This window comes from Macaca fascicularis, chromosome 5, assembly GCF_037993035.2.
Source record: "Macaca fascicularis isolate 582-1 chromosome 5, T2T-MFA8v1.1".
Taxonomy (NCBI): domain Eukaryota; kingdom Metazoa; phylum Chordata; class Mammalia; order Primates; family Cercopithecidae; genus Macaca; species Macaca fascicularis.
In genome coordinates, this window is record NC_088379.1 from 93,834,067 (window position 1) to 93,848,559 (window position 14,493).

Genomic DNA, 14,493 nt, shown 5'->3' on the forward strand with positions numbered 1-14,493 from the left:
GTTGGCCGGCTGCCTGGGCCCTCGATCGCAGCCAATCACAGATGCCGGTGGGAACGAGCCTCCCCGCGGCTGCTATTTGACTTCGCAGTCTTCTAGCTGCGTGGCGGAACGACATCGCCCTGGGCCAGTGGTGGCTCGCGGCGGCGCCCCGCCTTCCCGAGGTTGGCTCCCCAGCCAAAGAGGGGGCGCGCTTTGCGGTGGGTGGGTGGAGCCGCGAGTCTTGGTACCTCGCCAGCGGGCGGAGAGCCGAGGGGGTTTCACTTCGGGCAAAGGGACTGTGGTTGTGACAGCCAGGAAACCGAGAACGGAATGCCAACACTGCCTGGGCTTAGAGCTTGAAAGGTATCTGATTTCACTGTCACGTCTTTGAAAAGTAGTGCACAGTGCAGTGTTCTTCGTGGCTGAACAGGTATCTTGTGATCTTTCGGGAATGTCTATTCATTCATTCAACAAGTATTTTTGTGTTTATTGAAGGACGTCTTGTATGCCAGGCATTTGCTAGGCACTGGGGATACGCCCCTAACACAGATAGACATGATAGCTACCCTCATAGAATTTTCAGTCTAACAAAGAAGAGGGAGAAAACCAACAAGTAAACAAGCTCATTGAATAGTAACTAATCATGTCAAGGAAAGAAATAGACATGGTGTGGACACTGGGGGATGACTTCAGATACGGTTGTTATATGAGAACCTTATAAGATGGCATTTAAACAATCAGTCATTCAGCCTTGGAACCAATAAAATGATGAATTGTTCTGGGCAGAGGGGACAACAGACAAAGGTCTCTAGGTGGGACAGCCCGGCGTTTTGGAAGAACAGAAAGAAAGCCAAAGTGTCCTCAGCATATGGAGGGAGGGGAAGAGCAGCATGATGTGAGGGAGATGAGGCAGAAGGGGGCTTGGAGTTGGCATTACATTTTAAATTTAATGGGCTTCTATTGAGGCATTCGAAAAAAAGAATTGAAAGAATCTGGGTTTAGACTTTACATCACTTTGGTTAGTGTGCAAAGAACAGTTAAAATAAGCTATTGGGAAACTGATTAGGAGATTATGACAGATGAAATGTAAGGTGGAAGATGACTTGGATTAAACTATGACAATGTCACTGAAGGGAGAGAAAAGCAGAAAATTAGAGATTTTAAAGATAAAGAATTAACTTGATTTGGCATTTTAGTTATTCTAGGCCAGGGACAACTGTTCTGAATCCAGTGCATTTAATAACCCAGTTAGAGAGTGACTTTCACGTTGATGGCTCACAGATTATAGCAATAACCTTGAGTAATATTATGTTGAGCTGACGTGTTTTCATAGACTTCCTGGATTTTTTTCTTTTTTCTTTTTTCTTTTTTTCTTTTTCTTGAGACAGGGTTTTACTCCTGCCCAGGCTGGAGTGAAGTGACACTGTCTCAGCTCACTGAAACCTCTGCTTCCCAGGCTCAAGTGATCCTCCTCTTCAGCCTCCCAAACAGCTGGGACTACAGGCACGCTCAACCATACACAGCTATGTTTATATATTTTGTAGAGACGGGGCTTCCCCATGTTGCCCAGGCTGGTCTTGAACTCCTGAACTCAAGCAGTCTGCCCACGTCAGCCTCCCAAAGTGCTGGGATTACAGGCATGAGCCGCTGTACCTGGCCTGGAATTTAAAAATATAAAAATTTTATTGAAATATATGTCTTAAAAAGTGCACATATCCTAAGTGTAGACAGCTCCATGAATTTTCACAGTCTGCAGACACCTTTGTATCCAGCACCCAGATCAAGGAACAAAACATTATTAATACCTGAGAACCCCGTCAACCTGCCTTCCAACCTGCCTTCTTCCAAGGGAGTTTCCATGCTGGCTTTCAACAGCATAGGTAGTTTTGCCTATCTTTATATTGTTATATATAAAGACATAAAGTATGTGTTCTTTTGGTTTTGGCTACTTGGACTCAACATTACACTTGTAAGATTCTTCCATATTGTTGTATGCAGTTGTAGATCATTTTGTTTTCTATTCTGTGGATATACTGTAATTTATGAATTCATTCTTCTGATGGACATTAGGGCAGTTTGCCATTTAGAGCCATTATAGATAGTGCTACTGTGAGCAGTCTAGTATACATCTCTTGGTGATGGCCTTTTCATTTGATGGAGTATTTTAGTAGCTGAGTTAGAATAGTTTTTAAAAATCTATTCATCAATAATGTAGTATCATGTGTTGCAGTATCTCAATCATTTGGATTAAAATTTGGTGCAGATAATGAAGGACTTTGCTTTCACAAATGTGAAAAATTTTGGCAACAAGAAAGAAGAAAGATGTGGGAAATTTTAAGCTTGGAAGTGTAAAATATTTTGAATTGTCCTGGAGTTTTGACCTTTTTTATAACCACTTGCATGCCCAGCATCTGAGAACATCATGACTTTGCAAAATCCTTGTACCATAACAGACTGGAATCCACAGTCACATGATAAGCAAAGCCACTTAGGCTGTTCTGAAGAATATCTTTGATACTAAAACAGTCCTTGAAATTACCTTTGAAAATCACACCATTTCACACTCTACCACAGCTCATTAAAATTAAAGCCAGCAGTTTACTTCTTATGAATTATGTGCTTCTGGGTTTGAATCTCTGAAGCATAGTTAAATACACTACAAAAAGAATTCATGGGCCGGGCGCGGTGGCTCAAGCCTGTAATCCCAGCACTTTGGGAGGCCGAGACGGGTGGATCACGAGGTCAGGAGATCGAGACCATCCTGGCTAACACGGTGAAACCCCGTCTCTACTAAAAAATACAAAAAACTAGCCGGGCGAGGTGGCGGGCGCCTGTAGTCCCAGCTACTCGGGAGGCTGAGGCAGGAGAATGGCGTCAACCCGGGAGGTGGAGCTTGCAGTGAGCTGAGATCCGGCCACTGCACTCCAGCCTGGGCAACAGAGCGAGACTCCGTCTCAAAAAAAAAAAAAAAAAAAAAAGAATTCATGGCCAGCACAGTGGCTTATGTCTGTAATCCCAGCACTTTGGGAGGCCAAGGTTGCCGATCACTTGAGCTGGGAGTTCGAGGCTAGCCTGGGCAACATGTCAAAACCTTGGTCTCTACAAAAAAATACAAAAATGAGCCAGGCACGGTGGCACATACCTATGATCCCAGCTACTCGGGAGAGTGAGGTGGGAGGATCACCTGAGTCCAGGAGGTCCAGGCTGCAGTGAACCGTGATCTCACTACTGTACTCTAGCCTAGGTGGCAGAGTGAGACCCTTTCTCAAAAAAAAAAAAAAAGGCTGGGCGCGGTGACTCACGCCTGTAATCCCAGCACTTTGGGAGGCCGAGGCGGTGGATCACAAGGTTAGGAAATCGAGACCACCCAGGCTAAGACGGTGAAACTCTGTCTTACTAAAAATACAAAAAATTAGCCGGGCGAGGTGGCGGGCACCTGTAGTCCCAGCTACTCAGGAGGCTGAGGCAGGAGAATGGCGTGAACCCGGGAGGCGGAGTTTGCAGTGAGCCGAGATCGCATTGCCCTACTCCAGCCTGGGCAACAGAGCAAGACTCCGTCTCAAAAAAAAAAAAAAAAAAAAAAAAAAAAACCACAATTATTTGTACATCAAACCCTCATAACACGCAGTTTATCTGTATAAGAAACCTGTTCATGTACCCCAGAACCTAAAATAAAAGCTTTTAAAAATGTGAATAATGTGTAAAGGAAATCATTATTTGGTTTGACAAAAAATAAAAAAATGAAAAAGAATTCACCACAGAGGTTGACGTGGCATGACAGATCACTGCACAGTGTACAAAATAATCAAGGGGATACAGCACTCCATACATTCAGTAAGTTGAGCTACTTCTTTATTCAGTTTATATTTTATTTTATTTACTTATTTTTTTCTAGAGCCAGGGTCTCCCTATGTTTCCCAGGCTGGAGTGAAGGGACTATTCACAAGTGTGATAATAGTGCACTATAGCCTTGAACTCCTGGGCTCAAGTGATTCTCCCGCCTCACTGGAGTAGCTAGGACAACAGGCATGCACCACTGTACCCAGCTCAGTTTATGTTTTAAAGAATTGAACCATCTGCTGAAAACCACTGGCTATCAGAAAATTATACCCAAAACAATTCATAGGGCTTTGAATGGGTGGGTGGTATGTATAACTGCAGAATTATTAATACTCATTAATGAATCATTTGTTGTTAAAATTAGATATGGACATTTTTGTATACTCAGAATCAGCAATTTTCTAGAAAAGTATCTGTATGCTACTTTTGGCCTCATGCCTAAAACATGGACCTGGGATACTAGGATGTATTTTTTCCACAGTTCAGGTTGCTCTGTCCTGAATTGCTAGCCCAGATGTCCCTTCTCTGTGTTACCAGGATAATTGCCAAAACACTGACCTAGAGAAATTTTAGGCCTGTCACAGCGGCTCATCCCTGTAATCCCACCACTTTCGGAGGCCAAGGCAGGAAGATAGCTTGAGGCTAGGAATTCAAGACCAGCCTGGGCAACACTGTGAGACCCCTGTTCTACAAAAAAAGAAAAAAAAAAAAAAAAAGACTAGCTAGACATCGTGCTGCATGCCTGTAGTCCCAACGACTTGAGACGCTAAGGTGGGAGGATGACTGGATCCCAGGAGTTCGGGGTTGCAGTGCGCTATGACCATGCCACTGCACTCCAACCTGGGCAACAAAGCGAGACCTTGTCTCTTTAAAAAAAAGAGAGAGACTGAATTTGAAATATTGTCCTTGGATGCAATTAAACTTGCAGCAATGATTTTATTTTAAAATATGATTGTTGCTTCCCCCACCCTGTGTAATTTACCTCTACAGATTTGGAGTAAATAAGCTTCAGGCTGGGCGCAGTGGCTCACATCTGTAATCCCAGCACTTTGGGAGGCCAAGGCAGGTGGATCATGTGAGGTCAGGAGTTCGAGACCAGCCTGGCCAACATGGCGAAATGCCGTCTCCACTGAAAATACAAAAATTAGCTGGGTGTGGTGGCACGCACCTGTGATCCCTGCTACTCTGGAGGATGAGGCAGGAGAACCACTTGAACCTGGGAGGCAGAGGTTGCAGTAAGCCAAGATCGTGCCACTGCACTCCAGTCTGAGCAAAAGAGCAAGACTCCGTCTCAAAAAAAAAGCTTCGACCAGTACTAATGCTACAGAGATTTGAAATGTCTTTCCATTTCCACCTCTGATTATTTGACTATTATTCATTCTATTTGATCTTATTCAAGTCTTTAATTGCATGTTTCCCATCAGAGCTGTTGTGAGAACAATCATATTTTGTAAATGTATTTTGTAAGAAAGGTTATACAAAATTGTGTTTTATTTAAATCGCAAATGCTCAAAATCAAGGAAACGAAGTATGACAGTCATTATTAGCATTGTTTGCTAAATACTTACTGCTTTCATCACTCAAGCCAGTAGTGCCAGGGGAGGGCTCGCACCTGTGACTTGTCCTGGTCAATGAATTGTGAGTGGAGGTGATGGGGTAATTTTTGAGTGTGAGCATTTCATGTCCCTGTGCAAGACCCTCCAAGGTTCACTTGCCTCTGCCATTGCAACCAACAATGTTGCAGAGAATGGCTGCTCCCTGAATGACTCCAAGGAAGAGAATTCCACTGCCAGCCTATGATACCCATGGAACATGAGTAAGAAACAAACCTTTGATGTAGTTTGTTACTGGATATTAACCTAACTTCACCTATCCTATCTCAACTGATACAAATATCAACCCTAACTTAAAATTAACTTAAAATTGTTTACTTGAATTGTTCTTGGGGTAATTTTAGCCTAAGGGAAATTTTCATACATTTATTCTATAATTATTCATGAAGATCACACTATCAGGAACTATGTTAGGCTGTGGATTCATGGCAATAAATGAACAACATAAACATGGTCTCTGCTTTCATGAGAATTGGAAGGAAAATTCTAAGGTAGGCAACTACCTATGATGAATGCTACAAGTGACAAAGTATAGTGTTATTCGGTGCGGCTGAATATTATATAAAGCTACCAAGAAACCATGGAGAAAGAGAGAACAAGTTTCTAATTCAAGAAGTATCTTGAAAACATAGAAAACATTCCTTATATTTGAATCTGAAGCCCTTCAGGGCTAACACCACTTTTGACCAATGTGGGTCCTCAGGCAAAAACCCAATTTCCTGTGCCTCTGTTTCATCATCTGTAAAATAGCACTAAATATAACCTGCCCTGGCTAACTTACATAATCACTGCCAGAAATCAATTAGGTAGAGAATATAAGTGTCCCATAAAAATAAGCAGTGTTGTTATTCTTTGAAGCTTTTACAGAGCATTGAAGAAGCCTATAAATATGCAGTTTAAAAAATTGAAAACCCTATAAAGCAACATACAAACACATTTAAATTAATGTTGTATCCTTCTAGCTGTGGGAAATGGTGCAGAATAACACGGTGAAAATTATACCTTGGATAATCTAAAAGTCAGTGTTTATTGCCAAGTAATATCTGCTAATGCATGGCTATTAGGATATGGCTGAAACAGGCCAAAAATTCCCTTGTAATCCCTATAAAGAATATTCAATAAATATTTTTCTTGCCAGTGGAATGAAGTGAATGTATAACTAGTTTTATCTGAGCTGAACAACAGAAAAATGCACACAGTATTAAGAGAAACTGACTTTGTCTTTGAAATCTGTAATGCTGAAAGTGTGTATGCTTATATCCTATGGGAAATGATGTCCAGTTTTCTAAACTCATTGCTGTCTTCTGAGTCTCATTTATATTAGAGTTTGGAATATCAAGGTAACATTGTAAGAGATGATGAAAGGCCTGTTTGTCACTGGTTGTCAAGCAACCAAATGCACGTACAAACACACCTTCTTATTTTGTACAGAGTGGGTGTAGGTGCTGAACTGCTTTCCTGTTGGTCAGTTTCTCTTCCAATGGCAGAAAAGAAAGTATTATTTTTCCAGCTAATTGACATATTCTGGGAAAGTAACCAACTGTGTTTCTTTCCCTAGCAGTGTTAGATATAGACTTTAAACCAGGGTTAGTTTTGTAAGTTATTGTGGCTTTGGGCAATCTAGATTTTATATGCAAAAATACTCCAGAAAAAGTTTAAAAATTCAAATTTTGTGCTATGAGAAATGTGCAAGAGAGATCTGTTTTCTTGAAGAAGCTTTAATATAAGGAAATAAGAATATAAGGAAATAAGAATCCACAGTTATTCTACCACAGTGACACCAGGAAAGACCTTATCCAGGTCACAAATGACAGCAAAAATGATGTTCCCTTACCCCACCCTGTCTTCTCATAGACCATACAAAGCCACAGGAAGCTGGAGTCTGGAAGGAAGGAGAATTATAGCAAAGGAAAAAAGGGAAGGGGACCAAGAGAGGGCCAGCAGGCTGCCCACATGAGGGACCTCTGTATGGCCTGAAATGTGTTTCAATGTAAACAGTAAGGGAACAGATGCTCCTTGCTCTTCCAGTAACAAACTGGAAATGCAAAAACAAACCTGTATAATGCAAGGCTGTACTATTTTCTACCTGTTCTCTCTTTCCCTAGTTTCTCCCTCCTTCTAACAAATCCTACACCCTTTGATACTCTTTTCATCTTACGACATTATTGCACAAAGTTTCACTCGCTTCCCATTTCCAGTAGGGGAAAAAAAATCCTAAACTTCTGAGGCCGGTTTCAAACTCTTCCATGGACTGCTCCTGCCATGAAGCAGGTAGAATTCCTGCTTCTTTGGGTGACTTAAGTCTTTTTCTCTTAAGGACTTCAACTGATTGGTTGAGGGCTACCCCTATATGGAAGATAATCTTCCAGATAAGGTTTACTGATTTAAATATTAGTCCCATCTAAAAATACCTTCACAACTAGACTGGCGTTGGACAAAATGTCAGAGAACCTCGGCCTGGCCAGATTGGCAAATAAAATTAACCATGACGCTAACCCTTACAAATGCTTCCTCTGTCCAGGCACTGTTCTAAATGTTCTACATGTTATCAACTCACTTAATCCTTACAGCAGCCCTAAGGCAGGGGCAGTGTTATGATTGTCATCCCCATTTTACAAATGAGGCACAGAGAGAGAGGTTGAGTAACTTGCCTGAGGTCACACAGCTTGCAAATGATGGAGCTGGGATATGAATCCTTGCTGTCTGGCTCCACAGTTTAGATTCCTAACTACTGTGCTATTTACCTCAAAAACAGAAAATGAAAGCTGAGCTGATTGATAGTTTATATGTTCTTCCTGTAAATGTCTTTGTGTGCCCACAATTAACATCTATTCAATGTCAATTTTTACAGAAACCTTACATATATCCACACAATAGTCCTTCGATGTACATAGTACTATCCCAATGTTACAGATGAGGAAATTTTGAGGCACAAAGTTAATGACTCGCCTCAGGCCATACAGTGGAACAGCAGGGATTTTAACCCTGGCCTCTTAGTCTCCAAGGTATATCGTCTTACTGCATTGCCTCTCTGTACACAGTTCATCAAGGTTAAACATTTTAAGAATGTTCTGGGCCAGGTGTGGTGGCTCACGTCTGCAATCCAAGTGCTTTGGGAGGCTGCCGAGGCAGGAGGATCACTTGAGCCCAGGACTCAGAGTGTAGGGAGCTATGGTCGCACCACTGCACTCCAACCTGAGTGGCAGAGTGAGACCCCTATCTCTTAAAAAAAAGATATTCTGAATAATCTCTGTTTAAAAGACCTTAAATTACTTTAACAAAAGTCAGATTTCTGTTCTGATACATTCCACAAGTGAAATACACGGTACATAAAGGATAAGTTTCTGACCATTTCATGTACCAGGAAAGAATCAAGTAATGACATGTTATTCAATAAGACTAGAACTTATATTAAGATTTTATTTATTAATGTATTTTCTTTTTTCTTTTTGGAGACTGAGTCTCACTCTATTCCCCAGGCTGGAGTGCAGTGGCACGATCTTTGCTCACTGCAACCTCTGCCTCCCGGGTTCAAACGATTCTCATGCCTCAGCCTCCCGAGTAGCTGGGATTACAGGCATGTGCCACCATGCCTGACTAATTTTTGTATTTTCAGTAGAGACGGGGTTTTACCATTTTGGACAGGCTGGTCTCAAACTCCTGACCTCAAGTGATTCGCCGGCCTCAGCTTCGCAAAGTCCTGGGATTACAGGTACGAGCCACCGCGCCTGGCCTATTTTCTAGAAGAAAGAGAATGAAGAAAGGTGAACTGTCTTAATAATTGACTTCAGTCATCGTTTAGCAGCCACAGTGGGTCCTTTGTGATTACATATATACATATATATATATGTAGAGACATATATATATAGAGAGAGACATATATATAGAGAGAGAGAGAGTACATATTTGCGATCTTAAAGGAATTCACAAATCTTAGTTCTACAGGTACTGAACATGAAAAATTATGAGATTTATATGAGGAAATTTGAAAACATAACAAAGCTGCTGAAAATAAGAGTGGATAGATCAGAGCTGAAAGAGATTAACAGACATACTGGTGTAGTCATTATTGAGAAACTAACATAGTTGCTCCCAGGAGGTGAGATCCATTACATATTGTGGCACAGACAGCTAAATGCCTAATCTGATTTCCATTCTACACTTCCTCCTTACTAACAGAACCCTGATTCTTACGTGGGCACATTGCTGACCAAAATATAAGATTGTTTTATAACCTTTCCTATAATTAGTGTGGCCGTACTGCTAACTTCAATGCTGATAAGATGTAAGTAGATGTATGTGAACTTCCAGAAAGCCACAACACAAGGACGCAGGCATACCTTTCTGTCACTGCTGTCCTGGAACTTGAGAATCATCTTGGATTGTGAAGTGACATGGTCCAGTTGGCAGAGCAGTGCCATCGTCCTTCCAGGGAGGAAGCTGAGTCTCTGGTGGACATGGAGAACTATAATAGCCCTGCACAGAGGTGAAAATATGTGATACCTTTTCTCATTCATCATAAGGTTTGTGGCTGACACTCCTATAACAAAAGACAAACAAGAGAAAGGCGCAAAAAATTTATTTAATCAAAGTTTTTCTGTGACATGGAAGGCTTCAGAAATGAAAACCAAAGATCCAGAGAAAACTGTCTATTTTTACGTGTAGGTTCAATGATAAATGGACTGCCATGTAGAAATGTGATTGGACAAAAAGGGAATGATCTAGTGGTGATAGATTGAGCAGGGAAACCCAGCAAGGCCTATTTGTTCAGATTCTCCTGGGTTTCTGCATGGCTCTCTGCGTGGCATGCCTTTGTCTTGAGTATAGGACAGCACCCCTCTGGAATGAGGGTCGTATGACCTACTATCAGACAGTGTAGGTCAGAGAATATTTTTATGGCCAGCTTCTACACAGAAAGGCAAGGGAAAGTTAGAATAGCGCTTCTACATTTTATGGCTGACTTTGGAGGAGAGGGATTCTTAGGAAAAAAATTCTGATGGGCCTGATTTGGGTTTTATGCCCAATCTTTGAGCCATTTGAGGGTTAGCATTATAATTTGTCCAGTTGTGGGCCGGGTGTTGTGGCTCATGCTGATAATCCTAGCACTTGATGAGGCCAAGGTGGGAGAATCACTTGAGGTCAGGAGTTTTAGACCAACCTGGGCAACATAGTAAGACCCTGTGTTTACAAAAAAAATCGAGGTGGCCACTACAGGTGTCACCTGTATGTATGTGTGTGTGTGTGTGTGTGTGTGTGTGTGTGTGTGCCTGTGTGTGTGTATATATATATATTATATATATATATATGGTCAGGGGTAAGGAGGGGATGTTGTTTGAGCCAGGAGTTCAAGGCTACAGTAAGCCAGCAATAATCACGACACTGTACTCTAGCCTGGGTGATAGAGCAAGGCCATGTCTTAGAAGAAAAGAAAAAAAAAAAACAGGATTTTTTTTCTTCCCATTGGCTTAAAACAACACCAATTTATTATGTTCTTCTACAGCTGAGCTGGGGTTTAGCTGATCTGGGTTTGACTTAGCTGGGCAGCTCTGCATCTCACTGCAGGGCTGCAGGTTGGCTGAATCAGCTTTGCCCTCCATGTCTCATTCTTCTTGAACAAGTACGATACCGAGGCCTATTCTTCTTGTGACAATAGCAGAAGCACAAGAGATTGAGAGGAAGCACTCAAGGGTTTTTAACACCTAGACCTGGAACTGGGCACATTGTCATGATGTCTGCATGCCATTGGCCAAAATGAGTCACATATCGTTATGGAATCTTTGGGGTGTCACTTTTCTCAGCAGAAACCTCTCTGGCCAGTGGTGCCTTTGCCTCAGTTTGCTCAGGCCGGCTGGGCTCATTCCACTCACTTGGCCTAGGTAGGCTGCTCTTGGCTCATGCTACTGGCCTGAATCCCATGCCTGCCAAGGGAGACTGCATGGAGCGGTGAAGGGTGTGTGGGCAAGTATGGTGTCTGATCACTGCATAGTCAGACATGCCCCTGCTGCAGTGGGCAGGGGCAGCACAGGTGCTGGCACCCTGCAAGGCTGTGGCTGGACCAGGTGCACCACAAGCAGCTTCCACAGCTGGCACTGGGTAACATGGTGGCACTCAGAAGCTTGAAGATGCCAGAAACTTCAGGGCCCCAAAGACAGAATCACTGTCCTGGATCGGGGGGCTCCCAAGTCTGGGCTCCCCAAAGGGCTACAGCTTATCTTTCCTTCTCTTTGCCCACAACATTTTGAACAAGGAGCATGTCTCCGTCCTGTTTGTGTTACAACTCTTAGCCTCATTTGGCAGGTCCCAAGTTCTTGTCCTGCACCCAGGAAGAATGAGGTATGCAGACAAGTGGAGGGTAAATAAGACGAAGAGGAGCTCTATTGAGTGACAATAGCTCAGAGGAGACCCTGGAGTGGGTAGCTCCTGTCTGCAGCTAGTCATCCTAATGTCTGCTGCTCTCAGCAGAGAGGAAGCCCTGGAGTGGGTAGCTCCTCTCTGCAGCTGGCTGTCCTGATGTCTGCCTCCTGCTGCTGTTCATGGCACCCAGGCTGTAGGAGCCAAAGGGTGCATTCAGGCCAGTGCCAAGCTGCTTTCAGCTTCTCCCCACTTCAGCTTCCCTCCTATGCTTGTCAGCACCCAAAATCTGAAGGGGGCTAAGGCAGCAGGGGGCTGGTGTGCCAACATTGCCCTGAGAGTGTGGACACCCAGCCTGACTGTGTCAGCACCTGGGTTTGGCCCTGACTTTGTTCAGAGATCAGAGCAGGCACTGACAGCAGGGAGAAGCCAGGCAGTGGGAGCAGGCATTTCTGAGCCTGTGAGGGCAAGGGTGGCCTTCCAGGGCCCCCAAGAGTGCAGGGATGCCTGGGTCCACAGACCGCTTGGGTGGTTGCAGCTGCACCGGGGAGAGTGGGGCTCCTTCCTGCTCCGTGGAACAGGAGGCCTGGGTCTGCAGCCACGGTTTGGACAGATGCAGCTGTGCCCAGGAGGGTGGGGCTCCTGCCTAGTCCCCAAGCCCCAAGAGCACAGGGAAGCCCAGGTCCATAGCTGTGGCTTGGGTGGTGACAGTCGCACCCAGGAAGCTTCTGCCCCAGCTTGGAAGAGTTGGGTCTCCCATTTGTCCTCAGCTCTCACCAGCTTTATGGAGCATGCAGCCCCAGCTGTGCCTCCTTGCTGCAGCTGGTGTGATGGCAGCAGCTGCTCCAGATGGCCTACTGCTGCCATCAATATGTAGTAGATTCAACATGACCATAAATCAATTTCAGTTCCCTCCATCAAGAGGTAGAGTTTTCTCCCCCTGCACGTATTCCTTGCCCCTTGAATATGAGCTTGTGACTTGCTTTGACCAATAGAATGAAGTACAAGTGAAATTTATGGCTTGTAAACCATAGTCTAAAAAGGCCTTTGCAGTCCGGTTCACACCCTCTTGGAATGCTACAGCCAAGACAGAAGGATGAGGAAGTCCTGCTCAGGTTAACCTCTTTGTGGATGAAAGCCCACATGGAGAGAGGCCCAAGCATCCCAATTTCCTAGCTCAGCTCTCGGTTGATCCAACAGCTAGATGTAACTTCATGAGTTTGCCCAGGTGAGAGCAGCAAAAGAACCCGTATCCAACCTGCAGAATTGTTGCATAGTTGTTTTAAGCCACTAAGTTTGGGGATGGTTTGGGATGCAGCAGTAGATAAAGAATACAATATGGCTAAGCCCGAAATCAAGAGCCAGGTAAGTATACTCTCCATACGACAAGTGTGTGGCTGCATGGAGGGTGAAGGTTTGAGACCAACAATTCTATCCACTATCAGGTATAATATCTGAATTTTAGTTACTTTAATTCTAGATTGATCTTCAGTTGTTAGTGGCTCCTGGCATATTAAATCTGTTTTCTAGCTCCGCAACCCATTCTATCTTTGTGATAGCTTATCTTCAGTTCTTTTCTTCCTTTACTCACATGCTATTTCTCCACCAAAAGGTGAATTCTATTTCTGCACTCTTGAATCCGGGCTGACTGTGACTGCTCTGACAAATAAAATACAGTGAAGTCATCCCTAACCTTTCAGAGGACTGGCAACTTCCACTCCCTGCCTCTTGGAAGTCTGGCACCATGTAAGAAGAACAACCATCCTGACTACTCTGCTATGAGAAAGCAAGTTTTTGGCAACCTTATTAAAGACAAATGATTGCTTACCCATATGTGTGGAGTCCTCATTAGAGAAAAGGAGTTAGGTTGGTGGGACTGAGGGAAAGCAAAAAGAGAAAGCAGATAAGCTATAAGCCTGCCTTTCTTCATGGTCCGGGACACCTAGCCCTTCTGCACAAATAGCTCACAATCTTCCTGCACCCAGCTATCAGAAGATACCTGCAAGTTAGCTCACTGCAACCCTGGCATTGTCTGCGCAAAGCCCTCTTCAGCAAACAGCATAAACACTCATCTATAAACTCTCCAGCAAGCTTTTATTTCCTGACAGTCAGCAATTCTTCTGCTGATTCTACCAGTTGCTCCCTGGCAACATATTTTTATACTTTCTCTAATAAATCTGCCTTTCTTTATCTACAACTGCCTTGGTAGATTATTTTATCCGCACGCCACTGGTCCAGATAGTCGTTGCTCACCCACGACATTATATTTAGTGAAGTTCTGTTCTGTGTTTTCATTTTTTTAAATGGTAGATATTATACTTTGTGTATCTGTTCATCAAATGATGGACATTTGGGTTGTTTCCACTTCTTAGCTATTATGAATAATGCTGCTATAAACATTCTTATATAGGTGTTGGTGTGGACACACGATTTCATGATTTTGGATATTTATCTACAAGTGGAATTGCTAGGCCAGATGGTAGCTACTACACATCTTTGCATCCCCTTTCCTAAAAGGATAAACTGGGTTTTTTTTGTTGTTTTTTATTTCTTGTAGAAATGAGGTCTTGCCATCTTGCCCAGGCTGGTATTGAACTCCTGGGCTTAAGCGATCCTGGCATGAGCCACCACACTCGGCCAAGGATATAAACAGGAAACATCCTGCACTAATGTAAACGATGTTGTATATTTATTCCTGGTCTGTTTTCTG

At 43.4% G+C, this 14,493-nt stretch overlaps 1 long non-coding RNA gene across 1 annotated transcript; it reads left to right on the forward strand.

Moving 5' to 3' along the window:
• Window positions 1-84: 84 nt before the first annotated feature.
• Window positions 85-13,977, forward strand: LOC135970957 (uncharacterized). Its single transcript, XR_010586908.2, has 2 exons — window positions 85-342; window positions 13,396-13,977. It is a non-coding gene; the product is annotated as an uncharacterized lncRNA (long non-coding RNA).
• The last annotated feature ends 516 nt before the right edge of the window (window positions 13,978-14,493 follow it).